The sequence below is a fragment of the Polyodon spathula genome, chromosome 13, assembly GCF_017654505.1.
Source record: "Polyodon spathula isolate WHYD16114869_AA chromosome 13, ASM1765450v1, whole genome shotgun sequence".
NCBI classification, from domain to species: Eukaryota; Metazoa; Chordata; class Actinopteri; order Acipenseriformes; family Polyodontidae; genus Polyodon; species Polyodon spathula.
In genome coordinates this window covers 6,211,733-6,230,797 of record NC_054546.1, presented here as the reverse complement: position 1 = coordinate 6,230,797, position 19,065 = coordinate 6,211,733, and positions in this window count along the sequence as shown.

Sequence of the window (19,065 nt, the reverse complement as noted above, 5' to 3'; positions counted from 1 at the left end):
TCATTGTTTCATCTGTTACTAAAATAGTAATAATTTCTTCACTCCTTGAAATTAGGGGTTCTTTTTTTAATGCCATTTGGTTTTATGCAGAACCCACTACTGTTTAGAATCTAAAGAACACGCAGGGACTCTATTTTCTAATGGTGTAGCATGTTAAATAAGTATTGTCTCATTTAAACATTATTTATATATTTTTCATATGTATTGTTTCCCTTGCAAAGACTCTTCAGAGATAGAAGCCTTGCCAAACACAGAAACAACATTATGATTAATCATATTAACTACAAGCCCTACAAAAGGTAGCAAACAGGAATACCTACCTTTTGACCTGTTCAATTATGCATGTAGAATTGCAGAAATACTCATATAATTTACATAGAGACTGATTAGCTGAAAGCTTGTGTCAGTGAGCATAATTAGTCATACTTCATATACAGGTATAAAAGGGCAACTGATATTAATGGATATTGAAACAAGTTAAAATTATAGCCTGTTTGACATTAATGACCCGTAAAGGAGGGGCGCATACTTTTAGCTGCTGGAAAAAATTAAACTGTAATGACTTTATCAGATCAAATTAAAATATTGTAGTGCATTGTATAGCCTAATGAACTGTTCACACAGAGTACATAAACAGAGTTTGATATCTCTGACAAGTGCAGCATGTTGAACTGAAAGGAAAGCAACATTAAGCCATGGAGTCTGCTAACTGGCTGCTCTTCCAAGGGTTTTTAAATGATTAGAAAGATGTATTTTCTTTGCTGGCTCTGTGTAAGTGTATGTGTTGTCCCCCCACTCTCCCTGGGACTGAATGATAGAGGGTGCTATGCTTTTGAATCGGTCACTTTACAGGACAATATTTGGCTGGACTAGTTGGGCAATGTATTTTGGACTTTAGAGTATGAATCTTTTATTTATATACATAGCTGGAGTGCAGATGTTAAAACTGTGACAACACAAGTTAAATCTGTGAGATCAATAAAAAACAAATATGCATACCGACTTAAATGTGTGCTGGTTATCTGGAGGCATTTTCTCCGTTTTTTCTTTACACTATGCAACAGAAGACACCAATTATTATCTTACCTATGGCAACAATGTGTTTTTAGTAATTTGCTACTATGATTTGCAAAACAAAATGTAATAAAATTAAATATGTAGGAGAGACAGGTACAGCATTATACAAACGCATACAGAATCACCCTTCAGACACAAGAAACACAAAAGAAAATGAATGAGTGGTTCAGCACTTTACAAAGAACAAGCAGAACAGGAATAACCTAAAATTCGTAGTTTTAGAAACAGTTAAATTAGACAATATACAATATAGAATTAAGTCAGTACCAGGATGCCTGAAGGGTTAAATAGAAAGGAACAGCAGATAATTACATCATCAACTACACTATGTGGTGAATGACATCACATTCACATTCATGGATTTAAATAGAAATAAACTATTGTAGTTGCCATGACATCCAAAGCCTATAAGTAACTCCACTGTTTATTTATATATATATATATATATATATATATATATATATATATATATATATATATATATATATATATATATATTGTTGTGTATAACACCTTTCTAAAATGAAAAAACCAAGAGATCATAAATATGCTTTTGTTATTATATTTGTAATACATAATTTACTATTAATAAAGAAGTAAATCTGTCACAGAGGCTTGTAAGTATGAACTGTATTAATTAGGGTTTATGCTTAAGTGTGTATTAAGTGTGTTCCATTTTAGCTGACACAGACAAACATTTCTCTGCTTTCCCTTTGCATTTCATCTGTAGCTCCTGCCTCCCTAAATATTTATCACCCCTGCTTTACACCTGGTTACGAAGAAAGTCATAGCGTTATCCACTTGCCCTAATTCAAATTTAAAGAGGGAGAATTAAAAGGCTCGTGTCTCTTCTAAACTGGTTGATTTATGTGCTGTTTGCAGTTTTATAGAACACAAAACAATTCATTTATGTCTGAAAAGACCAGTGAATTAATCCTGCGAAGCCCCAGAGCTTTTCAAAGACTTGAATCATATGTTGGGCTCATTTAAAAGCTGCATAGGAAATTAGGTTGAAATAAAGGCTTTTAATTTTTGAAAAGTGCAGCTATAGTAACTGTCCTCAGACTGACGCTGCTACATCATTACTCAGAAAAGGCTAAGAAGGGCTTTTGAATCCCCCCCCCGCTGTGAGACACAATTTATTTCACAAGTTTCCAGCTCTGTATAAGGCATTTGAAAATGTTAAAAAAGGGTCTTTAAAAAGAAAGAAAATACAAAGCTTTTCAATCCATACCCACTTAATTTGCTTGCTACCTCGCCGTACCTTGTCTAATGAATGTAATTGCTACCTTTGATAAAAATACTATTATGTAGATCACACTTTACATTGGCAAGCAGTGCCCCCCCCCCCCCTTTAACACGCGGCTACTGAGATGTCTAATTATGCACAGATCAAGTGGCTTTTCACAAAAGAGCATGTTGTCCACAATTACCAAGAATTGGAGCAAGCTACATTTTCACAAAGGACAGATTAGATTTGCTGTACGCTTCACGAAACCCATTCCCTTGATTAATTTTCTTCTCCTTCGCTTAAATAGACGAACCTCCATTTCTTGAATAATCTATTTGCTCTATGATGGGCTATTTTGCAAGACAATACTGGCAAAGGATTAGGATCTGTGGGACCAGATCAGGAAAGGGGTATATATATATATATATATATATATATATATATTATATATATATATAATATATATATATATATATATTATATAAAAAAAGAACCACACCTTTCTATTGAAATCCAAAGATAAAACTATATATCTTTTCTATTTGCTCTATAATAACTATATATATAAGTTAGATATATATATATAATATATATATATGTGTGTGTTGTGTGTGTTAAGAAACATATTTAAATAATCTTGTCTGTGTGTTTCATTAATTTTTAAAGATGCTAATTTATTCGAGCACCTCAAGATTTGTCATTTCTATCCTTTATATACCCATCTTCATGAAACCCTCTGGGTGTCAGAATTTCAATTTCTGCTCAGAAATCGGTGATATAGAAACAATAGATGTTTCATATAGAATGTTACACTACTTTATGCTTTAATTAGGCAACTTAAACAACCTCCAAAAAGCCACATGGATTTTACTATTTGTGCCCATGTATTCCTTTTCTTTTATTATTATAAATCATTGCATTTGTGGCCTATTAAAGTCGTCAATCAAAGTTTGACAATTATCCAAGCTTTTCAGTGACAGTGGTTTGATTTAATATGCACAGCAAATCAAAACAACAGAAGCTATGGGGTGTTGTAATACATGAGCACACTCCTGTACCTTTAAAGGGTTGATTCCATCTATATCAGGTTACCATCTGGACTCAATCAACTGTTAGAAGGATTGTGCAATATGTTTGATTGAAGTGGCATTTTACTAGTATTTATTCGTTTCTCTGAAAGCTCAAAACCGTGAGCTACAAATAAAGAAGATGGGATAATAGCTTTTGACTGGACCAGTCGTACTCAACTGAAAATGAAGTGTCCAGCAATGAGTTATAGTGACCAAACGTCGGTTGTACAGCTTTTTTCTAGCTTGTCTTCTGGGGTAGCCATAGTTCATATTCGTGAATGATATCTCTAAATGCACAGTTACCCTATAACAAGTATTTCACTCAGTGTTAGGAATTTATTAAACTGATTGGTCTGTCCCAGGGTGTATAATGAAAGGAATACGCCAACACATTCTTAAATATCCCTGTCATGTCAAATTACACATAGTATTACAACATATAGCCCGTTCCCTGGTGAAAGTATTATACTTTCTGTACTATTTGTTTATTTATTTAGATCATGTTTCATAAGGAACAGCAGAAAATCTGGTAAGGATTGTACTTTATATTATTATTGTCTATAACTTCAAACACTCAATCGTAAAATTTTCACCAAAACCAAAACAAACTACATTTATATAGTTAAATGTTGCAGTGAAACACTGAAGAATGCAATTGTATTGTAGTTTGTTAAACTTATTCTACCTGTAGAGCTCACAGAATCTCAAGACTATATAGACATCCAAGCTTACTGGTGCAAAACCTTGAGTAGCAATGGTATCATTGCTATACAACCAAACCTTGTAAACCGGGCTCTTACCATAGCTTAAGTTTTTTAATTTTTATTGTATTCTAAAAGCAAATTAATTTCCATAAATGGCCCCAGCATTTTTAGTATGACACGGATGTGGTGAGGATCCTCTATGGAGGCTCAAAAAGGGAAGTACCTTTGGAACTTTTGGGTAGGTATCTCTCTTCTTGCTGAATCCTATTAGAACTGCACAAATTCTACAGCTTGTCCCTTATTTGAGTATCCAATATTTTGAATAGGGCCATTAAATGGCCTTTTTGCCTGATCGGTAGTCTATACGCCTTTGATACACATCAATGATTTTTACTGTTGTCTTGGCATGCTGTCGATGTCTGAGAGAGTCCCAGGACTGAATGGCAGGCTGAGGGTGTTCATGTCAGGATTGAGGTAGGTGTGCTTGCTTGCAGAGCTTGGAAGGGAAGCTCAGATGACTGCTACCTGCCTGATTCTTGTCTAACTGTTGCCAGTGCCATGCTTTAAATACAATGCACACCACCTCCACATTCCATACATGTGGGATAATGCACAGGTTTGAAAATTCCATTTAAATACCACACACGATATCATAAGCGCAGCAAAAATACATTTCTGCATTTTTCAGGACAGTGATGTAGATATTCCTACATATATACACTCTGTTTATTTTACGCCCTCCACTTCAAACCGTATAGAAACCAGTGTGGCTACATCAGCACCCTGAAGAGGGCGGAATGGCTGTTCATCAGAAGCTTTTTACTTCTTTAAAGTTGAGTGCTGTTTGCAGTTTACAAGGATCTCTCTAGATGGAGGGTTAATGATTCTTGTTAGTGAACCGAGGCAGCCTATGAATGTAAAAAGCCATATAATCCACCTGCAGGCATCGTTAGCTTGGAAATGATGGGAATGGCAGAAGTGATGGGAACGGTGACTGAACTCTGACCTTATTGATCGGAGGCAGCTTTGTCCAGCTGGGTTCCTACAAACTCAGTCAGCTGGAGAGGTATTTAAAGGCAAATGCACTTTGCTGTCAGGGCCGAGTGTCATTAATTACATTTTCATCTATGACAGTGACAAACAGGCTGGACCGGCCGGAGTTTATTAAGGTCACTTTACAAATACTGACACAAATTTCATGAAAAATGAATTTTGCACGTGGGCAGAAGGACATTAAGACAAGCAGACAGACAGTTACATAGGGCTGGATACAGTTGACAGTTGGATTTGGTTTTGACTGAATTTATCCTGAACTTAATCGTTCATGTAATCAATGTTTCATTTACAATGAAATGTTTCTAATTCATATTCAGTTCATAAAAAGTAAATATCAATCAGTGATATATTTCACAGTTCTTCACATTGATCATTCGCCTTATCATTGATTTGTCACTTTTGTATAAGGGCAACACAGTTTATGTTGTCATATTTTTACAAAAAATTAATAAATGTGGCACTCCCAAAAGCGTATTACACTTTATATTGTACCGCCTTTCATTCTGAATGGGAATCAGAGGCCTTAAACTCATTTCACTTGACTGTAGGCCTGCTTTTAAACTGCTGAACTGATGTGGAGGTGCTTGTGAATGTTGCCTTGTGCTCCGTTCATGGTGGCCCTGCAAGTCTAAATGATATGAGTTGTTGGATTGCGGTAAAAGAAGCTTAATTCAAACATGAGGAGTCATTAAAAAAAAAACAAGCTTAAGCACTTAAGTACTGATGTCCATTTATCTTTATTAAAATGTCCTTTGAATTTATCATAGCATGTACAAACGTTTTGCACAAGTCTGGGCTGGGGTATAGTATTCCTAACAGATCACTTTCAACTCGATTCAGCAATGCTCGACTAAATTCAGAACTGGACAACAGATTTAATCAGACTCGACATTTATTGCACTCTACTCTGGAACAATATTAAAATGAATATGTAGAGACATCTCTGTGCAAACAGTTTGCTGGCTATGTTCTTTATGAAACCAATCATATACATTGTATAATTACCAAACTAGACTCAAACAGTATTAATGAAAGCAAGGGTTTATGATAAGTTGAAAGGAGGTTGTAATTTTGCAGGTCAAAAAGCCTACACTGTACAGCACAGGTGAGTGTTTTCAATCATATCACACAACATGTTGCTAGACACAAATGTTATTTTATTGATGTTTTTTGTAATTATACGCTTCTCATTAATTCAAACATTCATACCCTGCAACCCAAATTGACAGTATGTAATAAATCTACTTTTTTTTTTTAGGGCCCTGTCCCAAAGTGATCTGAGCTATTGAATCCTTTCATATAACAGCATCCCAGGCCTGCCTTTATTTCAATTCACACTGAACTGTAATGGGCAACCTGCAAACGAATAAAGAATTGGCTTTAAGGCTTTTGAAATGGACTGATTCTGCTATAGGCCACTCTGGGGAAATAAGTGGGAAATGTAAGTAAGCATGAAATAGTTTTCCATAAATAATTGAAGGGAAAAAATAGGGTAATATGCTTGGGAGCTGTACAAAATATGTAACCAATTTCTGTGCTATTGAAGAGAAATAGAAAGCTAAACATATAACACGGTGAAGGAAAAGTTTCATTCCGGGTATGGAAATAAATAGCAAAGCCGTACCTTGAGATTGGAACAGCAGTTTAAAAGCAAGCTGTAATGGTAAGTAAGGCCTTTTCAATCTGCCTGACGAGATCAGTCACTTGGTAATTGTTTGCATTTTCGTGTTTGAGCAGGTAGGTTTCAGCTGATCACATTTAAAGATTAGGGATTTATTTTGCGTGTATCCTTGTACTTATAATCATTGATTCATACTGGACTGTTTAATAGGATGGGCTAATTGATGCCTTTTAACAACTAAAGGAAGGGGGTTAATAGCATCAGAAATGACACTTCAACACAAATCATGTATTTCTATTTGTTTCTACAATTGCTTTCATAGTCTGCTTGTTGAGGTGCTGGTTATCATTTCCTAGAGATAATTTGGAACTATTTTGATAATCCTTATGTCTTCTAAACCTTTCAGCATAAACTTCTTGTCTCCCGTAGACCCTTTGGATTGCATTTTGTGTATAATCCAATAAACTCTAATCTTACTTGTCTGTATTGCATCTTTTACAATGAATGGAAGGTGTGGGGTTTTGAACCAGGATCCAATAGATAATAAAAGCATTGCTCAGCTGTAAGAAGAGAATCAAGTTGTGCCAACATCATAAATATTCAATCATTTCACAAAATCCCCCTTTTCACTGGTATTATCTGTAAGAAAATCAAAGTATACCTATACTACATTTTCTGTTATGTTGTATCTTAGTTAAAGGTCACACAGTACCGTACATGGCTTTGTAATACAGCAAGCCTCGTTTGAGGTCTACAGCAATCTTTTTGTGAAATTCAGATATCAGTCGTGAAAAAATACCTAATATCAGATTCAAATTGGAGGCCACTGTCTGCAGACATTTTAATGAGCTGCAACACATGCATTGTCCAGCAGGTGGCGTGCATTTTTATATTGTGGTTAGTTCTGGTTAGAAGCCAGGTGGTTAATTCCAGTGATTAGAGTGTATGGCTGAGAGCCAGGAGATTCTGTGTTTCGATCCAACCAGTAGGTACAGCATAATTATAAATGTGGTTTGCAGAGGAATTTCATTATGTCCTTAAAAGAAGCTTAATGTAAAATGTGACCTGTGGAAAAATAGCTGCACATATGTGTTGGTGAATGGTAAAATTGTAACCTTAAAGTGAGCCATTATTCTTTGTCGGCACAAACTCGTATTGCTCACACATATTGAACATTTCCAACAGCTACTGAAAGAATGCAGCCAAACTGCAGTGACATCAGCTTGTTGATAATGTCTGTGCGCTGAAGAAAATGTGAATATTAATGAAAGACTACAATAACATACTTTACCAGGTACAGGATGAGAGCAAACAAATAGCAATTGCAGTACAAGTAGTTGCAATAATATTGCAATGAGCAGATGATCTCCGCATCCTCATTGTCCACTTTGTTAATCACTGGGTCACCAACGGCAAATAAAACTGGAGGTGTTTCTTCTTCATAGCAGCCACTCTTGAAATTAGAAGTGTTAAAAAAAACAATACTGTATCCTCCTGGAATCAGTAGTGCTGTTAATGTTCCAAAACATCAGGCTTCTTTAGACTCAGCAATACTTCATTACTAGATTGAGCTCAGTCTTATCGTTAGTGGTCAGTTTGAAAGAAAAAAGATGCATGTGGTGGGTTTTTAACACTTGCAATCAGTCACACCCAGGTTTTCAAGATGTTTAAAGCATTCATGGTGCTGATCTACGCTGATTATATTGCCAACTTTGTTAGTGGGTGATAATGGACCTGAAAGTAGGAAAGTGATTTTCCCAGGTAGTTTAGGGAGATCTTGTGGGTGCTTACAATGAATGAAGAAACACACCTCATTCAAGGTTGAATTCCACTTTTTTTCTGGAATGTAATATTTTCATTTATTCTGCATAGGGGTGACGCTCAGAGCTATTGCTGTAGCAAAATAAATGACGTAAATAAACTTTCAAGACCTCAGCTGCAGTACCAAGTATCTTACTCCCAAATGATGAGAACTCATCAAGTCTGTAATGTTTCACACATGTGTAAAAGTTAACTATGACACAGTTGAGAAGGTGTGAGTTACAGGTAAACCAGCTAGTAGATGTCAGGATGCTACCATTGCCCTGGTATAATGGGTCTTACCTAGAGCAAGATAGAGCACCAGGCCAATCAACCTATACAAAAATATGGCTTCTTTAGGCACGTCCACAGAGCCACTCTCTCTGACCTTGTGACCTGTAAGAACAAAGTCAGAATGCATGAAGAAAAACAACACCGCTACAACAAGATGTTATTATACAATCAATATAGAACAGCACCATATATTTTAGTCCATAGGTAGCACTGTGGCACTGCATGCAATCAAAGTAGGAATTGGACTTCTGTAACCATGTGGACATCAGCGGCTCACATATATTATATAACAAATTAAAAACAAACTTGTTTCTTAGCAATTTCTTTATTTTGCATAAAAAGCTTCTAGTGATTGTAATTAAAGTAAAGCAGACGAACAAGGCCTGTGTGGGCACACTCAGTGGAATAAGTCAGCTAGTTCACATTTATATATTGTTCTGCCGCTGGGCTTAAATATCCTTGACTTCCTGGGTTTCAATCCCCTTGAATAACAAGGTTATTTAAATGAACTCATTCATGGTTACTTCACTTGCCCGTATGAATAACAAATCTATGAGCTCCTTCCTCTCTTTTAAAAGATCGTCAGAACTTTAGCTGTGTCCGTTAAACAAAAAAGATAGAAAGAAAACTGTCAAAAGTGCCAGTAGCATGTGTGAAAGTAGACGATTTTCTTAATTCATCCCTTAGGAATGGATAAGTCTATCAATCTGTTAAATTGGAAAGCCATTAGCAGCCCTGGTTTATGCGTTTCAAGCTGTTAACTAGGAGCTGATTGATTGTTGTTCCTTTGATGGGATATGCTGATCTAATCTCACTGTGCTTGAGTTTGCAATAAATTACACCATTCATTTCCTCCATTTAGAAAGGGAAAATCACACCTCCAGGCATGTCTTGCTCCAGAGGTAAAAGAGCAGGGAGCCTGTTTTATGGTACCATTTAGGCTGCAAGCTTTCAGCAATCCTCGCCTCCCCAAAAAAATCGAAGCATAATCAAGGTGTATGTTTAGAAAATTTATTGTTATAATTTTCCCCCTGTAATCTCTTCCATTTTCCAGGCACCCTGGCGACATGGATCATCATCTAAAAAGAGAAAATGAATAGCAGTTTAAAATTTATCGGTCTTTGATTCTCAATTATACGTGTTTATGACTTCATCTGTCTTCACTGACTTCAACCTTTTCCATTATAGTGGAATATTATTTGTACGGAATCCATTAAATTCACAAGGCAGCCCCTAATGGTTGGGCTGGAGCGTTTTTCAGAGGGAAAATTTTTTTGAAAGGTGGCTTTGCACAAAGCGTAGCTGTTATGACACTAGAAATTGCTTTATTGATAGCCTCTTCTCTCGCCTGTGCATTTGGTCATTTGTAACCAGGCCCATATCTATATTTCAGGCTGACACTGATAAGAACCTTTCTGTTTCCCAGACCAGATTACACTTTGTAATGACACAGAAAGGCAGGTACGATTCACATCAGGACCAGGCTCTGTATAACTCTAACTGAGTCTCAAAGAGCTCCCAGGCTGTCTGCAGCCAGCAAGGCAGGTGTGCACGCTGGAGAGAGCGATATGAAATGACATAATGCAAACAAAATGCTTGGTTATGATACAGGCACTCTTTCAGGATATAATGGAGTCCCAATATGGAATTGATCATCTTCAAGCTAGCCAGGCAATAAGCTTGAAAATGTATGTTGTTCAGGTCGCTAGCTTCCCGATTTATGAACGCTAGGTTCAGGAATGATGTGTTTTAAGAGCTGTCACGGTTCCCTGTAAAAGGGCAGAACCCCACTCACATGAATTGCTTGCAGTGTTTTTATTTTACAGCTCTTTTGCATGTTCATTTATTTAGTTTTCAAGAAAATACATGTGCAGTAAAACGGAATGCTTTTTAAAACTTAAAATACTGGAATGTTCCTTAAGTTTACCCCAAAAAAAAAAAAAACTAAAAAAAAAAAAAAAACATAAAGAAATAAATTACACCTGTTATACACCTGTTTGGTATAATTGTTTAATCATACACCTGACTATATGCCTACAAAATCCCTGACTTTGTGCAAGTGTACCTAGAAGAATTGATGCTGTTTTGAAGGCAAAGGGTGGTCACACCAAATATTGATTTAATGTAGATTTTTCTTCTGTTCACACACTTTGCATTTTGTTAATTGATAAATATAAACTATTAACATGTCTATTTTTGAAAGCATTCTTACTTTACAGCATTTTTTCACACCTGCCTAAAACTTTTGCACAGTACTGTGTGTGTATATATATATATATATATATATATATATATATATATATATATATATATATATATATACACACACACACACACACACACATATATATATACACCCTGTATCCCAAGATATGGTAGAGAAAAGTATGCATCTTTTGTGCATGTGCTCCTTTGAAAAAGCGGCTATATTATTATACGGGATATTTATATACTCAAAGATGATGGGATACATCAATACTGCACACATTTACATCTGTTCAGATTGCTGAGTTCTGAACAGTCACCTACGGTAAGGCACATTAAATTAATATTATAAGCATGTGGTAAGTATGTAAAAGTGCAACATTACTGGGTAAGACCAGACTATTTTTTTAAAATAATACTCCATGTTTGTATCCCTTTAAAAGTACTATTGCTTGTTTATACAAGTTTTCATATTGAAATCTATCATCATTTTTTAATATCCTACCTTCTTTTTGTATTTCGCATGATTCATATCTCAGAATGTCTTGTCCATTCCCAGTGTCAATAAGCAGCCCATTACAATAAGACCTGGTAGGGTCAGGGAAAGGGCATTCTGATTACTGTAGTTAGATGTTAAATGCACGCACTGCAGACAACAAATTTAAGGGAAGAATTGGTGACCTTGGAGGCTTTAACGATTCTCTTCACCCACACGCTGAAAATGAACAACTCATGAAGGAAATACACAAACATCTGTTTCTTTAAGGGACCATTAATGTCTAATAGTCTGGTTGTGTAGAAGCAAGTAGTGGGCCAGGACAGCTCAATACAAATCATACCACACATTGGAACTGGACAATGTGTAGGACACCACTGCACGAGTGAGATGGGTTGCTGTTTTGCATTATTCCATAAAGAAAAACATGATTATATATTTTAGGGATACCAAAATATTTAATAAGCAAAATGGAGATAAAATAGCCAACAAATGAAATTCCAGTTTGTCAAATAAAATATATCAATATTATTATTGCTGTCTATAAAAACTTAAATAAACACATGCAGTACACACACACACCTATATATATATATATATATATATATATATATATATATATATATATATATATATATATATATATATATATATATATATATATATATATATATATAATTATATCCCTATTGTGTGACACACCACACATTGTGTGGGTGTGGTGTGGAAGTCGTTCCATTCTATTTGCTATTAAGAGCTTACCGAATGTTTTCACTCAGTTTAGTCTCTGACATGGCTACCAATTTACAATAAATGGTTCCCACCCCCCCCCCCCCCCCCCCACTCCCCCTGATTTAATATTTAATCTAAAGTTATGTGGCAGCTGTTTGATTATGAGTTCTAATCCAAGAAGGAAGCTCTAACCACGTATCAAAACAAAAATCCATCTCCAGTTTTCCTACCAATTACAAATAAAAGTTAAAGCGAGGGAGCAGCCATCCCCACAGCTCATATTTTTCCTCATTTGTCCATTAAATGGTGATGGATGTAAAGCTATAAAGTATCTAAACTGAGCCCTTTAACAATCCATGAGCAATACTATCATTTCTTTAATAGAACTTGCTGACCGTGTCTCTCTCTTGTGCCATTTGTCATTTTCCATGCGAAATAATCAATAACGCGGCTTTGAAATAAATAATATAAAAGTCAAAGCATATTACATCTTCTAACACTGGGCCCAGCTCAGGGACAAAGAAATATATACATGAAAACAAGAATTTAAGGAAATGTACAAACAAAAGCCATCTTCATCTTTGTTTGAAACATTTATTACCAACAAGGTTTACCTTTTTTCTTTTAAATAAATAAAAAAAACATCATTTGCCTACGAAATATGGAAATTGATCCATTGGTCATTGTATTCCTTTACCTTTATTGCTCTGTTCAGTGATGTAGCTTTGAATACTGTAGCATTCCAGACAGAGGAGTAAGTAAAAACACAGCATTTTCATCTATTATTATTATTATTATTATTTATTATTATTATTATTATTATTATTATTATTATTATTATTATTAACAAGGCACTTTTTTGTCTGTAATAATACAGCTGTATACATCTTTCTTTGAGGCTAGCTCAGTGTAAGGACCACTTTTCATTGACTGGTTAGAGGACAGCTTTATAAAAAATATTTTAAGGTAAGTATCCCCAACCAGGTAAAGGCAAATTGAAATAAGAATGACCATGTGCTGCGTTGAATGTAAATGTCTACGTTTAATATTGCCTGTAAGAATTATAAGGCCTGTCTCACTACCTTTCCTACATTCAAGTCAAAGAAGTATTCATATTGATTATTTTTATACAATATATAGCCTGTATCACGAGACCTGTCTGGCACCACAGCAGTGAGCATTCCTCTGTTCATTAAACACGATGGCTGATGGACATTTCCATAATATTCTGGGGACCCCCAGGGAAACCTTTGTGAGTTGTATTTGAATTAGGCAACTCAAACTTTCTATTTGGAAATCTTTCTATTATGACACATTTGTATTAAAGTTGAAATCCCTTATGAATGTGCTGTCAAATTTTAAAAAGAAAATGTTATTTTTATTTCTTACAGTTTGAATAGGTGAAAATATCACAGAGCTGTGGGCAGATAATACAAGACAGTACAAGGGCATAATTTCTAAGGTGCCTTGAGCTCTTAAATGGTTAATGCAGATGTGAACACAAATCCAAAGGAAAGACTAGACCTGGTAATGCTGAATGTTACCACCAGAGTGCGCTATATCACTGTTTGCTGCAGGTGGACCTATAGAAATATAACTTGTTTTACATAGACACAAGCTACAATTATTATTATTTATTATTATTAATAATAATAATAATATTAATAATAATATATAATAATTATATGTTATTATAATATTATTGTGTGACGTTTATTAAAGTTAATTACAGCAGAATAGCACCTTGTTTTGTCAAAAACTTCTGCTCGTCTTCATAGGACATTTTAAAGTATTGATAAGAATTACGGTATATCGAATTTTATGGGTGGCCCTGCTGATGTGGTTAATGAGTTACAACCGGGATTATACTGTATAATGCTTGAGAATATGGTGAAATACCACTTTGTACAAATGGTGAACATGTGGCTAATTGCAAATATTTTATGTTCTTCGTTAACCTTTAAGAAGCGGTAGGCTAGACTAGAATTAATGGCTTGTCTAGTCCAGAGCTTAAATGTATTCAATACATGCATTATTAAACTTCCTCCATATATTTCCTCTGTGTATGTATATAGATAGATAGACAGACAGACAGACAGACACACACACACACACACACACACACACACACACACACACACACACACGCAATATGGAAACAAGCGAGTGGACTCAGGATGGAATTTAGGCCCATATTCTGCATTAGAATTTTCCTGTCACCAACATTCCAAACAGGATCTGGTTCACAGGTGCAGCCACAAGTGACACCTGCCTTATAGCAAATAGGCAAGACAATAAAATGGCTTTTAAATGGCTTTTAATGTTACTGCATGGCAGTCAAATCAGTTTTGTTCGTTTAATAAACGTTTAATAAACAATGTTTCCTTTTTTTAGCCAAGTTGGTGTAGAAAACAAGCACGCTCTTAGCATACGTACCGGTTGCTGTAGTTAAGTATCCGAAGACCACACGGATATATTATATTCGGTGTTGTTTGTATCAGAATTAAGGTCAGTATGTTATATAAATAACAATTTATTACCCAAGGATAGGTAAAACCGTATATAAAAAAAATCTACATATCTCTAGTTGCTACTCAACTGGTGAAGACGACACCCCTGCAACAAAATATGTTGTGTATCGAGTCTTTGTCAATTGTAAAAACGGTCAGAAGCTGTTTTTTTTTTTTTTTTTTTTTTTTTTTGTTTACACTTTATATTAGCTGTCTGGTTAGAGGTCCAACCTTTCGAGTGATAGAAATCGACAGCAAAACATTCTCCGATATGATTGTTAATAAGATATTAATGAGATATTCATTAGCTAGTTAAATATGGGTGTATGAGTTTCATGTGTGGTCTATTGTTTTTCTATCGCATCATAGCATATTGCTGCATTTGTGTCACATAATGAAACGATAATTACATATTGATTCAAGTTTCTAACGTATAAGATAAGTAAATAATAATTGTTGGACTATATGGAGTTATTTCTAGGGTGACCTTGACTCGGCAAATCAGACAAACAAGTCTGACTGCAGGTCTAATAGATTGAAAAGTGAAAAAGAACCATATCATTCTTTAAAAAAAAAAAAAAGTTAACAAATTTAAAATGATCAAATAAAAGAAAATGGAAGTTTACTGAAGAAGTCAGAGATCTGCACAAAATACAAAACATAAAAACGACATAGTTAATCTCCAATAGTTTGATGCTTACGCTGCACGTGAAGCAACACTGAAATTATTAACTAACTAACATGATCTCGTAGTAAATTCATATGAACTAAACATTATTTCGGGAGAAAATGGGTATAGGCCCTACTCATACTGTTAAAAAGTTTGCTTATTCGTGAGATTGTGAGAATTCACGAGTAGGCTATTTTTAAATAACTGTTTACTTAAGTGAAATGTGATAGTAAATCCTTCAAGCTTGTTAATATTTAATTACATTTGAATTAAGACATTCACTATTAAGAGCGATCACTTTTCTTCCAGTTAACTGAGGTTATTTTAAGAAGATTTTGAGAAGTTATTTGTGTTGGTGTTTAAAATGTTTATAGAAAACACATCTCAAGATTGAGTGTTTTAAAGTTATGGGGAAAATCAAAGGTTGACTCTTGACTCTTACACTAAACTGCATCTTTATAAATAAGACTGACTTTTAAATGCAATGTGTGTGGGGGTGGGGGGTGGGAGGGTGGATACAGTACTCTCGGATACAGTATATTCTCAAACTATTAAATTATATTATTAATATACATATATGATATATATAATATTATATATATATATTATATATATAATATATATATATATATATATATATAATAAATATATATAGTTATGAGGAATTATCACTGTATCCGAGAGGCTCTCATGTATCAGTAGGATTTATGTTGATCTACTAACTAGTTGGATTTCACAGTGTAAGCTTAAACCCAAAAGCCACCCCTTTAAAAATTAATACTATAATATTACTAATATACTAATCCTCCTAATCGATAATTAAACAAGCTATTTAGCGAATGCGTTGTCTGTATATCTTTTCTAAAGCATGCAGTTGGAAAAGTGGAATATACTGTAGACCTCCCATAGAGGGCGCTATGTCAGCATGATTTGAGTGTTTGATGATCTTTATCTCTCAGTGCAGGCATATAATCACAAATAGGCTACTAATGAACATAACACACATAGCAAAACACGGCGCTAAGAAATATGATATGGAGTGGAGGTGACCTACAGATATATCCACAAGGGCTTGTCTTGATGTCTTTCTTCCCGGGGTTTGTTTTAAAATCATATATAACAATGAAGGTAAAATATTAGCTGGGAAAAGAAAACTCAATGGCTTGTAACACAACACTTTTTCCTAAAGCTAATTCGAGTAGGCCTACATTTTTATAGTAAGTCGGGGTTAACACCGATCAAAGCAATTTCAAATCGAGCATTTAAATTACTGATGTGGTGTTGGGAAATAATAATCTTTTAAATGCTCTTCAGATATTATTAATAATGCACGTCACCACACACACTGGCAAATAACCCGAAAGCCAGGGATTGTTGCTCAAAGCTTTATTTTTAAGCAAAGGCACATTGTCTGTTAGAAGGAATACTGCGAAAGCAGTGCTAAAGTTTAGAAGGTGGAAAGGATTAGAAATAGACAATACTTTAAAAGAAATCAAAATCTCATGAGTGCGACTTTTTTGTTGGGTAATTATGTAGTATGTATTCTGTCTATTTTAATTCTAATAGGCCTATACCTAAAACGGAAGATTCGTATTGTATAAGTCGTCTGTCTGTTCTTCTTCCTAAACCCGTCACAATTTAGATTCCCAATAATAACCTAGATTTACAACATGTAATTACCGGTGCGCTTGTTGTGGTGCTCTTCAGTTTATCCAGTTACACAGAAAAAATAAAAAACCCGACATCTTTCTCTAACTCACAAAAAATCATAGAAACATTCACAATATTGCTTGTGAATAGAAATAAAGCAAACCAATTATGCCTGCTACCCATCCACTCTCTTATTGCAATGATATAGTAATGATGAGGGCTCATTAACATACAGTCCGGCACGCGTTTGTTTAGCTGGATAGTTGAAGTCATAAAGCAGACCGTGCAAACCTAACAAAGGAGCATCACACACACACACACACACACACACACACACACACACACACACACTGCTGTTTAATTTTGCTGGGACAATTACCTACCAGTTTTTAATTTTCAATAACACAATACTTGAAGTTAATCATTTAAAAAACAAACAAACAAAAAACAACAACAATTACATTACAATCATTACATTTTTGACAACCAAAAGCGTGTCGCAAGTTGGATATTAGTTATCTATTATATATTAGCTTACAAGACCATAAGCACAGGTTGCACTTAAAAACATCTGCGACTAACGCGGGTGATTTTGTTTTTCTGTGAAAAATAATTGGCTATAGCCTGCGATTCATCGTTTCAGATATTCAAGATGACATTCTTTGTGAATACCGCTTTTTTTATTCTTTGTCCAAGAGAAATGATGAATGAGTTAAAAGAAAAGGCAAGAGAAGATTTAGCTACCTAATTAACTTTGCATTGTTAGAACCTGTTAAGTTAAACAGAGGAGACATGAAAGAGATATGAAAAAAAGTATCTTGTATTCATGCACAACTGATAGAATATGGACTTTTTCCTTTACAGTAAATATACTTAGCAGTCACAGAATAAAAAAAATGTGAAATATACAGACACTGGTTTGGCATAAACATCATGGTTTTGCTCTCATGACAAATTATTTGATTTACAGTAAAGTCAAAAACTAAACCAAATGTGTTATCAGAGTTCTCTGGTTTTCATTATTATTATTATTATTATTATTATTATTATTATTATTATTATTATTATTATTAGTACAGAATTCTAAACTATGTTTAAACTATATACCGTTGTTTTATAACTTGGATAATAATTGGAAGTGAAAAAGTGGTATTATTCCTTTGACACGGGTTTAATGCATACAAACCGATATATATATATATACACACACACACACACACACACACACACACACACACACACACACACACACACACACACACACACACTTCTGATTATTTTTTTACATAACTCGTACATACATTATAGGCTTAGACATGCTACCTACAAATAGAATATCATGACATATTCTCTGTTGGCAAATACATGTACTGAGCCATTTGGAAGACATGAACGGTTTAAATTGAGCCATACTTAATCAAATAGAATTAATGAAACACACACTTGTTATTGATTTGAGTTTATGTTTAAAATGTCTTGTTTTTTTATCTGCAATGTGTATAAATTCGAACTGCAAAATTAAAAGAAACATTTCCATTGATTCATTCTTGGTAAGGAGCTTCTTTCACGTCTCTGCAATAAATTAGACTTTCCTCGGTATCACTGTGTCTTAGCATCTGTTATACATGCTGGCTATAAGCAGGCTTTCTTTTTGTACATCCTAAAGTTTATCTGTTTTGCTGGGTGTAATTAGAAAGAAAGAAAGAAAGAAAGAAAGAAAGAAAGAAAGAAAGAAAGAAAGAAAGAAAGAAAGAAAGAAAGAAAGAAAGACCCATATACTCGAGGCTTTAACTAAATCTGTTCTGGTCGCAAGCTGGAAATGAAGCTGCAATTTGCACCAATAGTCAGATCTGAGTCATTTGCCTGCTGTTCTAGTGGTGCTTAAACAGAGTCCATATCCCTTTGTGCTAATAGCCCCGTCCTCATTTGCTGGCTAATTGGACTATATA